Raw genomic sequence first — 17,169 nt, 5'->3', positions numbered from 1 at the left:
AGAAGTCTGTAGGTACACCAGAATGAGAAGATAATTAATTCCCAGGCTGTTTGGCATCTGTTCAGTTATTTTTTCCTTGAAAATGTGAACAAATATATTTTGGCATACCCACCTCAATGGAAAAAAAAACTGTCCATCCCAGGCACTGCTAATTCAAAAGCATTACTTCCATGCTCAGGTAGTCTGATGAGTCCTAATAACTGGAGATGTCAATTGCCTGCTGTTGCATACCCAAATGATAACCAGGATCCAAAGACAAATGGCCAGCTTGCACAGTAGGTAGGAAAGAGTATCCTACTGCTTGTTGATGTAGCACATCACTGCTGTGCTGTATGTTATCATCTGAATAGTACAGACTTAAAGGCCTGAGAGGAAGAAATTACATCCAGCATCGCTTTCACATTTATTTGCTTGCTCTGATGATCCCTAGACCCTCATTCCTGCACTTCAAGAAGAAGCTATTAGCCTTCATGCACATGGTCCTAATCATTGTGGTAAGTGTGAAGATAGGTAAAGGCTGCCAACCTAGCCAGACAGAATTTTGTAGATAATTCTGTCATTTGTAAATATTAATGTAAGCCACAGGCTTGTTCTCTTAAATGTGAAAAGACGGCATTGGATATTGAACTGCAAAAATGTAACAACAGTGCACTTTGCTGTAAGAAAGCTAAGTCAAGCATTTTATGACCATCTTTGATGTCAAAATTTGGAGGCCAATATGTCTTGGGGAAGGAATTCTGGCTATTATCTTGAGACCAGAGTTAATTGATAGAATTTGCATGTATAAATTATTTTATTGTTCTGGCTTCATGACCTGCTGCAAGATCAAGGGCTATTAACCTCTGAAACTCTATTAGCCTGGGAACCAGAAAGAAATGATGTAATCTGAAATGAATCAATGGTACTGTGTTATCAATTTAAGGACAGAAAGAATGAGAGCATTTGTCTTGAGAACATCCAACATCACCAGCACTGCCTGTGTCTAGATGTAAGTAGGATTTTAGAACTGTGTTTTCTCTTAGATATAGCTAGGAAATAGGAAGATTAGACTAGTTTGTTTTTCTGTGATGTCAGAACTTTTCTGCGGTATTATTCTAAGTATTTCTCTGTGATCTCTGAACTCTTGACTAGCACTGTGTAGTAAGAAGTATTGTCTTGTGTTTTTATTATTTACTATTAAATATTTTTAAACCTTTCAGCTGTGCCTGTTTTGTGTAGAGAGAATTTAAGTTCTAAGAGTATATTGCATGTATATAGTGATACTGTACCAAGTCACTCCAAATAAGTCTTGACTGTTTGGTTGCACTTACCAGCTGGATAATAATATTGCACAGTAGTAATTGGACACCCTTCATAACGGCCTTTGAGTAGCTGATAAATATTATATGGGTGGTGGCAGTGATTTCTACAGTATAGTCTGGGTAAAAGGGGCACAGCTGGAGAACTTGTGACAACCTTCCTCAGGAGTGCCTGTGTGGTTGTATAAACTCTTATCTCAAAGTGTGTGTGTCAGCTACTTGGGCAGGGACATGAAGCACTGGTTGGACAGAGAGTATGCTGGAGGTTTTAGCTTGCCCACTAGGCTGAGATCTGGACCCTATAGCTGTGCCAGTGGGGAGTCTTACTGGGGACCTGGAGAGAAAGAGAAAAAACATCCCCAGATTGACTGTGATCTCTGTGTACTCTTAAGGGAAATTGTACTTTACTGTGTGTGTATTTATTATCCTTTCCCTATATGGACACCTCTCACTGGTGTTAGTGGATCTTTCTCACGCATTCTTAAATGGAGAACCATTTGGATGGAAGGCAATGTGAACTCCAGGTCTTTCAGGAACATTCCATCTGCTAGATGAGAATAAATCTAATTACCAAAGTTTCATGCTGAGGGAGATATACTTTTCAGGTTGTGGAATATAGAATGACATTTAGGAAAGCCTTTTGGTAGGAAATATATAAGCATCACTTGTGGAGAATCAGAAAACAATGGAGGTGGAACTGAGGACTTCCTGCCTCCACTGAGCATGTCAATATAAGGCAGTCAGCTAGGTAACAAGAGAAATGAAAATTCTTTAGCATCGTGTGCAGAAACTGGAGTCATTCACTTGAGGAATACTCTGGGAGAAATAGAATGGCCAAAGGGCATGGGAATGAAAGGGAAATGTAAACATACTACTGTGAATTTGTAACAGACTGTAAGTTCAGTTACGTGCGATTCAAAATAGGTGACTCTCATGTCCAGAGAGACCAAAAAGTGAATCTGTGGAAGTATTGAGGAATGGATGTCAATTTGCAGTAGGAAGGAAGGAGAGGAAACTCTAGACTTTGAATGTGGCGAATAGAGGGAGACAATGCTACATAAGCTGAACTTACATCCTCCATACTGATCAATATAGGAAGTACATGGCTTTCATATTTGATAAAAAGGCATCCTATCCTTCATAACAGCAGTGCAGATTCCCTAGGAAATCTTCCTTACTGAACATCCTTATGGGAACAACACAAAAGTTATGTACTTCTCATAACACTTAATACTGTTATCCATGTCCCTCTGATGTGACTTGTGGGTCCTTGAGTCTCCTTTTGAATCAAACTCAGCAGCATTTGTGCTCTAGCCTAAAGCACCTTAAAGATTATTCTTCCTATAATGCACTAGGGTCTAGGATTACTTCAGATTGAGTTTGGTGCCCTGACAGTAAATATACAGAAAAGTATATACATATTCCTCATTTCTCCTTATTAAACAAACTAGGTAGCATACCTGGTAATGTGTACAAGCTACAGGTCTCATCAAATGCTAAGAGAAACACTGCATTTATAACTGGTTGAGACATGGTCTTTACTGTCATAGCCCAGCAAAGCCTCTACAGACCAGTGACCTGCCGATATACCATCTCCAACAATCAAAATAATAGTTTACACTATTGAGCCAGCGGTGAGGTCTGCAGTGGGAGTGATTGATGTGTTTAAGGTGGAGGTGGGATTATATCAAGGGTCAGCTCTGCGCCCTTTCTTATTTGCAATGGTGATGGACAGGTTGACAGACGAGATCAGACAGGAGTCCCCGTGGACTATGATGTTAGCAGATGACATTGTGATCTGTAGTGAGAATAGGGAACAGGTGGAGGAGACCCTGGAGAGATGGAGATATGCTCTAGAGAGAAGAGGAATGAAGGTCAGCAGGACTAAGACAGAATATGTGTGTGAATGAGAGGGAGGATAGAGGAATGGTGAGGATGCAAGGAGTAGAGGTGGTGAAGGTGGATGAGTTTAAATACTTGGGATCAATAGTTCAGAGTAATGATGAGTGTGGAAGAGAGGTGAAGAACAGAGTAGAGGCAGGATGGACTGGGTGGAGAAGAGTGTCAGGAGTGATTTGTGACAGACGAATACCAGTAAGAGTGAAAGGGAAGGTATACAAGAGGGTAGTGAGACCAGCTATGTTATATGGGTTGGAGACAGTGGCATTGACAAAAAGGCAGGAGTTAGAGCTGGATGTGGCAGAGTTAAAGATGTTAGGATTTGCACTGGGTGTGACAAGGGTGGACAGGATTTGAAATAAGTATATTAGAGGGTCAGCTCAGGTTGAAAGGTTTGGAGACAAAGCCAGAGAGGCATGATTACGTTGGTTTGGACATGTGCTGAGGAGGGATGATGAGTATATTGGGAAAAAGATGCTAAGGATGAAGCTACCAGGTAACAGGAAAAGAGGAAGGCCTAAGATAAGGTTTATGGATGTGGTGAGAGAGGACATGCAGGTGGTTGGTGTGACAGAGCAAGATGCAGAGGACAGGAAGAAATGGAAACAGATGATCCACTGTAGCGACCCCTAACGGGAACAGCCAAAAGAAGATGATGATGATTGAGACACAATCTTTACTTTCATAGCCCAGCACAGCCTCTAGAGACCAGCGACCTGCTGAACTACCATCCCCAACAATCAAAATAATATTTTACACTGAAGATGTCTGTTGGTTCTTTTTGAATAACAATTTGCCTAGCTCCTGTCTCTACTACACATTGCCAGGCTGCATTATTCCCTAGCAAAAATATTGTACTATTAAATCCTCTCTCTAGCTTCTTCCACAATTTCCATCCTACCCTATACTCTGTAAAAGTGTACTGTTGTCTCATACCTCTCTTCTAATTTAATAAACTTACTTTCTCTGCCCTTTTTAACCTAATAAAATACAATCTGTCCTCTTCTAGCCACATTACACTGCTCATTCTATATTAAACGGTAACTAACTTCTCTGATTGTTCCTTATGGGTCTTTCTCGTCAAGCCAGGTCCAACCTGCTCAGGCACACTACGCTCCCATACCCTACCCCATTCCCACCCACTGCAGGTACACCTAGATTTATCTTAACCAAACAACTCTCACACATTATTCATATCCAGTCAATAACCTCCTTTCCTAGGTACTAGATTACTTCATCAAAATTACAGTTACCACTCTACCCCTTATAGACAAGAGTTCAGATCGAAATACCGCTCCAGCCCTTAGTAACCTCTATTCTTTCTACTTTTTTCTTTCAACTATATTAATACATTATTCTTCCTCACCCTAATTAACCCATCCATACCAAAATGTTATTCCTAAATAGTATACTCCTTCTATTTCTCCTAACAGCTGCTCACTTAACCTATCACTCACATCCATGCCTTACCCAAGACAGTCACAAAACCATATCCATCAACCTCCCTTATATTCATAGCACTCACCAAGAAATATCACCAACAATCCTAAACACTACTATCTTTGACTAGTTACATCATAAAATACCCCCTCTCAAAAATCCTACAAAGAAAATATCATTTAGACATCACAAACATATATCCAAAATAATACACACACTATTAAATATAGTTACTACACTTGCAATAAGTGGAGATATACACTCTAATCCAGGTCCTAACTACATCCCCTCATCTCACCCCCATCAACAAAATGTAACTAACCTTTGTCACAAAAGCTCAGACTTACTCTTTTAAAATCTAAGTTTCAGAAGTGCTGTAAATAAAGTAAAAGACCAGCATGCCACCCTCTCCTACTACCCCCTAGACATAAACATTTTAACAGAGACATGGTTAAAACCCTACATATCAGATAATGAAATCTCCCCACCAGGCTATAACATAATTAGGGCAGACTGAAAAGAGAAAAAAAGCGGAGGAGTAAGAATACTATATAAAAATAATCTTACTTTGCAACCCATAGCCTTCACCATACCAAACTTAAATAACTCTGCAATACTAATGACCAAACTTCAAATCAACCAGAATAAACACATTACCATTATAGCAGCCTATAGCCCACCAGGTAATAATATTCCTAGAATAGAACATATCCTTCAATCTATCTCAAATGCCACTACTCAAGAAATATTAATCATGGGTAATTTCAATACTGACTGGACTACCTGTAACTCAGATAGCTCCAGAAACCATATCAATCTCTATGGGTTCAAACAAATTATCCAGTCTCCTACCATGATAGACAAAAAAAAAAATCCGTCAATCCTAGATTGGACACTGGCAAATAATCCTTCCCTCTACCAGATCTCCAGTTGTCTCTGCGATCACTTTCCTACGTATCTCCTCAGACAACATACTAACCCTACAAGGCATACCACTAACCACCAAATCCGCAATAAGAAAACTGTCAACCCTCAGGATCTAATAGACACATAAAAAAATGCAAGTGGAATACCCTTAGGATTCTGCCCCTCAATGCCACTGTAGAATATTTCAACAATACTTTCCTTAACAGTCTTAAAGAATGGTACCTCCTAGGACATTACGTGCCAAAGTTAATTACACAACATGGCTAACTAGTGAAACTAAAATGCTCCTTAAACTAAAGGACAAAACTTTGAAATTATGGCATACTATCAAAACTCAAGTCAACTGCATAGCTTATCTACAAACCAGGAACAAGACTAAACATCAAATCAAACAAGACAAATTAAATTATTACACTAAACTGCAAGGGAAACACCAAAAAGAACTTCAAAATTCTGGAGTACAGTCAAAAAAATCCTCCATCCTGGTCAAAACTCTACCCCTCTCCCTAATTCACCAGATTCCCTAGGGACAACCGCAGAACAATTTAATAAGTGCTTCACTGAAAGTATCCTATCCCTAACTAAAAATAACCCAACTCCAATACCAACTGTATTTAGTCCAACTAACAATAATAGAAATACTTTCTCATTTCAACCTATCTCCACAAAGACCATAGAAAAGTTGCTTAAGATTCCCAAACCTACCACGATAGCAACCGATAACCTTCCAGCCGAGTTCTTAAAAGTAGCAGCCAGAGCCATTTCCTATCCTGTATCCGTACTAATTAACCACTCCATAGCTGAACAATATGTCCCATCTATTTGGAAAATTTCCCACAGAATTCTCTTACAGGTGGTAATTCAACCAAACTCACAAGTTATAGACCTATCGCTATACTCCCCCCACTTTCTATACTATTGAAATGATGCATACACTCTCAACTTCTACAGTACCTCACTGCCAATAATCTACTGGCCAAAACACAACACGGCTTTAGACCCTATCACAGTATCACAACTGCCCTCTCTAGCTTTACCAACACTATCAACCAAATTAGAAACAAAGGGAAAATAGTATAATCGGTCTTTCTAGACATGTCTAAAGCCTTTGAAACAGTTTCTCACCACAAACTACTTAATGTCCTTACCAACCTTAACCTTAGTACCTCAGCTCTTACAAGGTTCCAAAGTTACCTAACTGGACATCAACAAGCAGTTAAGTGGCTCCAGGACCTATCCCCCTACTTCCAGTCACACTAGGAGTCCCACAGGGATCCAGTCTCAGACCTCTTCTTTTTAACATATTTATCAATGACCTCAACACTGCCTCCCCCCTAGCCTCCATAATCCAGTGTGCTGATGATTCTGCACTTATATGTGCAGCCACTAATATACAAAAACTTCAGGATATAACTCAAAAGTCTATCACTGAAGTGGAATCATGACTAACCAACTCACAGCTCATACTTAACCCTAACAAAATCAATCTTATGATCTTTCAACCAACCTGACCCTCTAACTCTCCATCCACCTTCCATATTAATGCTAGCAATAATATAAAATTACACCTGGTTTACAAAACTACTAGGAGTCATAATTGATAATATGAGTTTTGACCTTCACATAGCCCAAACTGTTAAGACAACACAGACAAAAAATGGGAACTCTATATAGAAACAAAATATTTCTTTCCCCTACCACTAGAGTAGCAATAGCCAGTACCCACCTCCTGTCAACACTCCTCTATGCCTCGCCCATACTAACTAATCTAAAAAATCAGAAGTAAACAAATAAGGAACATGCTATAATAAAGTGCAAAATTTGCTACAGACTCCACACATAGAACACATCACTGCCATGCCTTAAAAAAAACTTTCCTGATTAGAGGTACCACAACTCTTAGCATGCACTCAGTTAACCATCACTTATGAACTACTGTGCCAGCCTGAGAAAATACCAGCTATTATAAACATTATATACCCCTATTCCAACAATCACACTCTTCGCTCATCAAATAAATCACTGCTACAGGTTATCAAATCCACTAATACTTCAGGTGATATTTTATATTCATTTTAAGTTGAAAAAGCTTGGAAAACACTTCCTCCTACTATTAAATCCACTCTTAACCCTAACCAGATAAAAAAAAAACTACTCAAAATTCATTTAACCAAGTCATGGCAGTGCTCTTGTAACAGTCCAGGCTAATGAGACCTTCTACTATTTCTCTTATCCCCTCATAAAATTAACTTTTAAACCTGTTTCCCATCATCTTTCCTTCACCCTACTGCTCCCAGTCAAGCTTATCTCTCTTATGCCAGTCTCCTACACACCCTAGAACATAATCATTATAACTGCCCAGCTGTAATTCTGCAGGATCATATATACTTTGTTGGTGCAATCTGTCTTACATCTTTTGTTTAAATTTCATACCATGTTAAGATTGTATCACTGTATAAATAAACAAATGTTTTGCCCTCGATTTTTATTATCTGCATGTATACGAATATGTATAATTTTTGTAATTCTGATTTTTGATGTATTTTGTATGCATTTCTTTCAATGCAGAGCTTTTCTCCACCCAGTCAAACTTTCCTGGTAAACAAATGTAAAATAAAATAAAATAAATAAGTAAATATAGCATCCTTCAAAATCTATAAGTAGAAGAAAACTAGGAAGGAAGAAAAAAGTGTAAGTTTTTCGTATCAGGCAGATTTGAATGAAAGGATCTAGCATTATGGCAAGTACATAACTTTCATATTCTATTCATTCAGTATATCTGATTTTAATTTAAGGGTCAGAATCCCAAGCAACCTGAATTTTAGGGTGGCATCATGACAGCAGACCCTTGAGGACACATGCTCCATTGTTTTTAACCCTAGAAATGGAATCCAATTTGCAGTATTTAATGACTGCGTGCTTGGAGGACCAGTTGGCAGCTACACAGATTTCATCTATTGGCAAATGCCTGAAAAAAGCAGTAGAAGTTGCCACTGTCCTGGTGGAATGAGTCTAGGGCTTACCCAACAATGGCTTGGTTGTGTAAGGTCTAGATGTAAAAAATACAGTCTAAAAGCCACCAGGAAAAACTAACTGTGGAAACTTTTCTACTTCATTTGTTAGTTGCAAAGGATATGGAAAGCTGCAAGCCCCTCCTGAAGGTTCTGGTTCTATGAAGAAAGAATCATAATTACCTATACACATCCACAGTATGGAGAATGCCCTCTCCTTTGTTAAAGTGATGGGATGAATTGCACCATGGCTATTTCAGAAGTCACCTTAGGGAAAACGGATGGTTTTATACAAATGAATATTCTGTCCTTATGAAAGCCCAAGTAGGGCAAAGAAGAAGTGCCTGAATCTTGGGAACCCTTGTAGCAGAGGTTATGGGTATCAGAAACAATGTTTTCTATTAAAGGAACCTGGATGTAACTGTGGAAGCCGACTCAAATGGGGGTTTTCTCAACACCTCCAAAATTAAATTTAAATCCCACTGGGGAATCAGTTCTCTGACTTGAAGCCTGAGGAGAAAAACTCCTTTAAGTAAAGCTTTGCAAAGCTTATGAGAGGCTAGCAATTGGTCTTGTTATCCCACATGAAAATTAGAAATAATAGCTGCTAGCTGTACTTTAATGAAAGAAAAACTGGAGCACAAGTTAAATATGTAAGCTAGGGACCAGAGGACCTCTGGAATAGGAGATGAAAAGGGGTCCACAATTCAGTATATGGATTGACACATTTTAGAAGCAGTCAAAATCCTAATCACCTTGGATGAGAGGACTCTTTCTTTGGCCGTCAATGTAACCAAGTCATTAGTTTGAGGTTGGGGAGGTCTGGTTGAGGCTTCCTGGAGAAATGTGAAAGGAGATCCTGCACCAGATGTAATATCCAGGGGGATTCTCTGAGATGAGGCCTGGGAAGAGGGAACCATATTTGCCTGTATCAAAAGAAGGCTATGAGGATAACAGATCCTTTGCATTCTTCACTTTCTGTAAAAATCTGAGAATCAGAGGTAAAGGTGGGAAGGCACACAGAAGATCACTCCCTATCTACAGCATCATTCTGTGACTATCCCTGTAGTGGGATTGTGGCAAAATACCTGCTGCATTTGGTGTTATCTGGAGAAGCAGAAAGGTCACACCAAAGGTAACCCCAGCGATTGAAGATCTAATCTGCTGCCCTTAGATTGAGGGACTACTGATGAAACATCAGAACAGATCTGCTAAGCCTGTCCACAAGGCAAATGAGAGTTCCCAGAAAGTGTGTTGGTATAAGAAAATGGTGCAAGGCCATAGTCCATTGCCAAGCCCTCACTGCTTCCTGACATAAAGGGAAAGATCTGGTTCCTCCCTGTTTTTTAATATGCCAAACCACTGTCATGTCTGCTTGGACAGAACTCACCCTCAGAAGAAGACAGTCCTGAAGTTTTTACAATACTAGGAGAAATGCCAGCATCTCTTGGACATTTATGTGAATATTGGACTTGTTGGGTGTCCATAAACTTTGGACTATCCTCACATTTTAATGCCATCACACCGAGGTGGCAAACTTGGTTACTACTGCTTCCAGGGGCTGAAGGACAAACTGTTTGCCAATGTAAATAAGAGAGGAGTCTAGCCACCATTGCAATTGTCTGCAAGAATTAGTTATCAAAATCAGTTTGGAAACAGGATGTAACAGCTGAGACCATTGCACTCTCAGAAGTCACTGTAGAATTCTCATTTGCTAACAAACTGTACCATTAATACTGATGATGCAACTAGCCCTAAAAGTCTGAGGAGTAATAAGGTAGTTTGAGGATGTAGCCTGTAGAAAGATTTGAACAGTCAGCTTCAATATCTGAATCCTGTCTGGTGGAAAAGAAACTATCAATTGGGTAGTGTCCGATTAACAGCCTATGAAAAGAACCACCTCAGAAAGCTGAAGAATTGACTTCTGGTTGTTTATGGAGATTCCCAAGGACAGACACAGTCTGAGCAGAACAGTGAAGATCCATCAAAAGGAGAATTGGTGAAAGTTGCTTTGAAGTGGTCCACAAAGTTACAGAGGCACTGCCACATCTGACATTTCATGGCCACGCTTGTTCCAGCTGCCCTCATTGCTCTATCCACCCCATTATGCATAAGGCACATGATCAGATTAGAAATACTGGACATTGTGCTCAAGTCTATCTCCAACTGCTTCCAAGAGTCTGATGTTAGTGGCATTCTAAGAGTTGCCAGGTCCTGCTGTGTCAAGTCCCTCTGAAAACAGTTTATATGAGTGGCAGAGTTCAGAACCCTCAAAACAAAAGTGCCCAGATATATGTAAACTTCTCAAAGCTTTTCATAACCCCACACTTCTTGTTAGTGGAATAGAGAGGATGTATTGTTGGTCATCTATTTTTCTGTTGCTGCTGTTGCCATGATAATAGAGTCCACCATAGGAGACGTTGTCCAATGTTGTCTGTCACTGGGTTGTCTAATAATCTGATCAGGCTTCCTTTGCAATGTCTAGCATGTGTCTTGCTCCTGCCACAACCTCCTTACAGCCAGATCAATTAACTTATCTGCCGGAGAAACCACTCAAGTAGTAGATGGAGCTGAGCCATAGACCTCAAAGAGAGCCTCCTCATCTTAGGGAGACCAATGGGCCATGATCCCCCTCTGCTGCACGAGTTCTAAAATTCTGCTAAAGGTGGAGTCTGAGAGGGAACTGGGGCAAACCCCACTTTCATTTGTGTCAGTATCTGATGTCACAGAATTCAATTGGGAGTCTATGTATCTTCTCTTACACTTTCTCTTTCTTGATATGCCAGGAGAAGAATATCCTGACCCCTCAGAGGATTCCTCCTGCTATGGAGCAGTAGCTTTGAGCCTGCAGCTCAACTCTGACCCAAGAATGCCTGATGGGAAATAGACAAGAAGGATTGGGAGTCACAGGGTGGAGCTAATCCTAATGAGATTTGCCTTGAGAGCAATCATCCTCCCCATAACCTGGAAAGCTGTACCAACCTCTGTCACATCTGAGGATACCACCTCAGTAACAGGGTCCATTCCTACCAGAGAAGAAATGGTCAGAGGAGAAGAAAATACCCCTTCTTCCTTTGAAGGGGAGAGTGTGGACAGCCTTGAGGAGGGAACAGAGCCAAAGACTTGAATGTTGAAGTCTCAAGCACTATCAACAGAGCTGTGTGAGAACTCCAATGGCAGCACCGAAGTCTCATCTTTGAGTTGCCAGTCTTGAGACAACCTTGGCCCTGACGTAGTCAGAGACAAGTATGTCAGATCCAAAGCCCCCAGTGCCAAAGCCAAGGTTAAGGTCAACACCAGAAGAACAGGCCTTGCATTCAGAATCAGCTCTGAAACTACTGAAGTGGAGATCTGCATCTGGGAAAGACACAAAAGGGGTACATAGGGCCTTTATGACTTACCATCAGAGCCGAAGGAGGTGGTATGAATCCTGTCTCAAGCTGGGTCTTTAAAAATTCCTCATTAAGCAATCCAGATATGCCTCTGAAGTCCTCTTATAGGACCTGAAGGATCTTAAAGACGATGTAGAAGGAAGATCCTGACCAGTTCCCTCTCAGAAGAAGCTTGTCTCAGGGGGTATCTTTGGAGAAATGTTTTGAAGCATTATCAGCTCTGGAGGTGATGGAGAATGTTCACAATCCACAGCATGTCTTTTTTTTTGTCTTAGCATGTTTACTTTTAAACTTACCAATGGGCTTTTTTGACTCAGAAGTCTCTGGGTCTGGGGCCAGAAAAGCTATTTGATAATAAGCTTGTATCTCCAGTCAGATAATACTCTGGGACCAAAGGCTAAGCAAATTGAGCTTTCTTCCTACAAATGACCCACACCCAAGCACATTAGGTACAAATAATGAGTCTCTTGGGGGATGGGATGTCTTTTGTCCACACTTGGAGCACTTTTTGAAGCTGTTATCCTTGCCCATGATAGAAATCGAATCAAGATACACTAGATAAGAAATGCTGTTAAGGCAACAGACAATTATGTTACTCCCGCACATAAAGTAAACTAAGTCTAAAATGAGTACTTTATAACAACAGAAAAGTGTTTTTTAAACAGAAATGACAACAGCAGAAAAAACTCCAGTGCTAAAAATAGGGAAGAAAAAGGGGCTAAAACAACCAAACACACAAAAAAACAGTGTACTGCACAATAAAATTGTATGACCTATATTAGTTAGACCTAGGACATTTGGTCATACTCACATATATCTTTAGTTCAGTCAATATAAAATCTAAGCTGTTGGTGGACACCCATGCAGTGGTATAGATACTCTCCATTGTTGGTAAAGTTCAGATAGGTTGGTGGTCTGGTTTAGACTGGTCTCAGATGCCACTTCCAGTGTGAAGGAATGAGTAGCTAGAGGTGATAATGTCAAGTATAGCAGTTTAACGGACACAACACAAAGGTCAGAAATTCTTCTAGGTGAGGTAACCACCATCACAAAAAGCATTTTCCAGGACAGATACTTAAGGTCCATTGAAAATGCTAATTCAAACAGAGGTAAATTTCTCCAGCCTGAACAATGGGTCTTGAGGTGCTACCAGATCCCATATGGGAGGTCTGTGGAAAAAAGGGTCCTTTTAAAAAGGCCTTGCACACTTTCAGGAGTGCAGTATCTCAAAAATGTAGTCTAAAAATGATAGGACATCAGAAGAAAGGGAATCCACCCCCCTTCGAATGCGCTTGCCATTAAACAGAATTCTTTTTTATTTGCTGCCTGCTGTGGTTTGATTTATCATCTTTTGGTTTTGGTTTACTTTTATTCAGTTGTTGGTTGAACCAATTATCTATACCACATTCTTGTTCTTTTGAATCCACACCCCTTCTCGTAGTCCAAATTGAAAAAAACAAATCACATTTACTGATTTATCACTTAAGACATAGTCAAGCATGCATTTATATAAAATAAATCAAATTATAATAACATGCTCCCAGTTACAAACATTATACATCACATATATCCTTTTGTATGACTATCATCAATAATACAATACAAAAATTGCTCAATTCCTGCCTTCTCTTAAACCTCACTCCTCCTCTAAAACATTATTCTGCCTGTATTGTTCCCACAATTTCTATTTTCTCTATGTAATTTGCTCCTACCCTTTTCTAAAGATCCCACTTCCAGTTCATTTCCTCTGTTACAATATTCAGAACTTCTAATACAGTTGGTTTAAAGCAGACTTTGATTTCCATTTTCTAGTAATTGCTAAGATTAGGCAATTCAGATCCTGTATCCCAGCTCAAAAAAAAAATTTCCTTAGTTACACCTATTTGTTCTCCCAATATTTCTGACCCCATGCTGTCTGTAGGGAATTTTTAAAGTATACAAACTCATTACACTCCCAAAACATAAGTTCCTAATTACCTCTTTCTTCCCAATTACACCTTCAACATTTAGCATCTACCTGAGGAAAAATTCTTTGGAGTCTGCTCGGGGTATAAAAATACCTGTGCAAACACTTTCAAGCACAAATCCTAAATCTTTTAGACATTTGTTGCATATCTGGGAGCAATACATATGTCCTCCCATTGTTTCCTTGTTAGTTGCTTATCCAGATTCTCTTCCCGATCTTTTTTAACCTCCTCTGATTGATTCCTACAGTTATCATGCAATATTTTATAAGACCTACTAATTATCATTTTCTTAATGGCAGCTTCTGTTCTAAATTCAACTAACGACTCTGCTAGAGCACATCTTTCATTTAGGATTCTCCTATCCTTTTCTATATGCCTATACTGTGATATCAATCTCTGATGGGGAGACAGTCTGTAGCCTGCAGTCCAAATGTCTTCTTGGCCTCTTCCCATTCTATTACCTTATCCTTTCTAGTTATTTGTTCCCAATACCTTGATTCCTTTGCCAGTTTTCTCCAGTAAATTCCAGCCTCTCTTGCCTATTCTCTGTACCCCGATAGTAGTCGTCCCAATCAGCAAAATCTCCTTTCTTCATTCTTGTGTTAGCTTAGTTCTTAAAATATTTTTTGCTACTTTATGAATACAATATTTTGTATGTCTGCTGTTATTCTCCTTAAGCATATGCATCCAGAATCTCACTCTGTCTTTCCTTCTTGAATTTCCCCCTGCTTCACCATCATCACCCCTTTTCACTTTGAATTATAGCTTTCTGCTTGTGTTATGTAAATGAGCCTTAATGGTGTAGCACTAAAATATGCCTTTAAATCAGGGTAATCCTTGTTCTATTGGAAGGATCAACTTATCCCACTTGACACTTGCCCTCTTCCCTTCCCAGTTTAATTCCTTCAACTCTTTATTAATTATTGTCTACAGCTTCTACACTGGTTGATAAAATTATGCCTGACTTGCATATAAAACTTAGGGTATTTAAAACATTTTCACTGCTTATATCTTTCGATCCATATCCATAAATAGGAGCTCCAGTTTTATATTATTGTTTGTTTAGCTTTGTGTCCCACATATACTTAGCTCCCTTAACAGAATCCTGTTTTTAATTATCTTTACTGAATTATCACATATAACATAAGTGATCATAGGTTTATATAATTTCATTGAAGCCTCAATTTGCCAAATTAAAGCATCGGATACCATTTCAGCAAAGAATTACATAATCGAAAAGATTTCTCACGAAAAAATATACTTGGCCACCAGACCAATCGTAACACAAATTACATTATTTTAAACTCACCACAACCCCCCTAATTATATATTCCAACTCCAAGATTGCGCTACATTGGGGAAAAGGTCAAATTTGTTACATCAGCCAACTAACTCCCTTCCCCAGGAAAAAAAATTCAATGATGTAATCCTTTGGTGAAATGGTATTCAATGCTTTTAAGTTCAACAAATAGACATTTGGCGAATTGGAGCTTCAGTGAAAGATTGGTACCTGTAATCATACATTTATATAAATGAAAACAAACCATATTGACATTCTCAGTTACAAACATTATACATCGCATATAATCTTCTGTACATTCATTGCCAATCTAGCATTATATAGCTCACTCAATTCCTGTCTTCCCTTAAACCCCCCCCAAAAAAAACAATATTATTTCACATGTACTGTTCCCACAATTCTCATTTTTTCTACTTAATTTGCTCTTACCCTTTTTTAAAGATCCTACATCCAGTTCTTTTATCTCCGATACTATATTTACTACGGTTGGTTTAGACTTTATAGATTTGCAGTTTCTAGGAACTGCCTTTTTGGCAGCCACCAGAATTAAACTTAGCAAGGCCTTGCTATGTCTAGGCAATTAAGATCCTGTATCTCAGCTCAGAAAATCATTTCCTTAGTTACACCACTTTGCACATCCAGTGTTTCTGGCAAAGTAGTCTGTAGGGACTGTTTAAAGCCTACCAACTCATTACACACCTGAAAAATATGTTCCCAGTGACTTCTTTCTTCCCCATCACACCTCCAACATTTAAAATCTACCTGGATAAAAATTCTTTGGAGTCTGCTTGGGGTATAAAATACCTATGCAAATGCTTCCAAGCAAACATCCTAAATCTTCTGGACTTTGTTGCATATTTGGGATCCATACATAGATCCTCCCATTGTTTCTTTGTGAATTGCTTATCTAATCTCTCTTTCAAATCCTTTATAACCTTGTCTGATTTATTCCTGTAGTTATCATGCAATATTTTATATGCCCTACTAATTATACATTTTTAACAGGATCTTCTGTTTAAGATTCAGCTACAAACTCTACCAGTGCTGGTCTTTCAATTAGGATTCCATTCGCTATACTCTGATATTAATCCTTGATAGGGAAGGCAGTCTCTAGCCTGCAGTAAAAATGTATTCTTGGCCTCTTCCCTTTCTATTAAGTTTCTCTCTCCAATTACTTACTCCTAATACCTTGGTCCCTTTGCCAGTTTTCTCTAGTAAATTCCTGCCCCCTCATGCCTATTCTCTGTACCCTTAATTGCAATCATCCCTATCAGCATAATCTCATTTCTCCATTCCCATGTTGGCTTATTTATTTATTTATTTACATTTGTTTACTGGGAAATTCCAACTGGACACAGGTCCTTTTTCAGTGGAGGCCTGGGGAGAAAAGCTCCACAGAACAATAAATGAGCACTACTAGTACATGAACAACAATTGACTATACACACAATAGCAAATAATGCATACTGCAGCAGGCATTAGCTATACATACAATATGAAACATAGTAATGAACAGATATACCAATATCTAGCTAGAGGCTGGGAATAAAACGGATACTGTTCTAAACTCATATACCTAAATCTTATAAATGAATATTGCACTAAACTCAAGCAGATATAAAGCAGAAGCTCCACACAAAGGTGGAACAAGCTAGAAGGGCTAATGGGATGGAAGGGGAAGATAGAAGAGTAAGAGAGGAGACTGTGAGTAGTATACGTGGTAGTGAGAGGAAGCCAGGTGTAAGTCAGTTGGATACGTATTTGATGTTGAGATGAAGTGAGATAGTTAAGCATGTTATAACAGGTCTGAGAGATTGAGTGAGGAGGGAAGGGGAGGGTAAAGGGTGAGCCAGAGCCACAGCCTGCAGAGGAAGGAATGCAATGATCAGACAGTGTGATTCAGGGTGGCTAGGGGAGGGGGAGAGGAAGGGGAGG

Source organism: Protopterus annectens, chromosome 5.part0 (assembly GCF_019279795.1).
Source record: "Protopterus annectens isolate FY-2018-M chromosome 5.part0, PAN1.0, whole genome shotgun sequence".
Taxonomy (NCBI): domain Eukaryota; kingdom Metazoa; phylum Chordata; order Ceratodontiformes; family Protopteridae; genus Protopterus; species Protopterus annectens.
The sequence above is the reverse complement of the archived record's forward strand: the minus strand, read 5'-3'. Positions refer to the sequence as shown.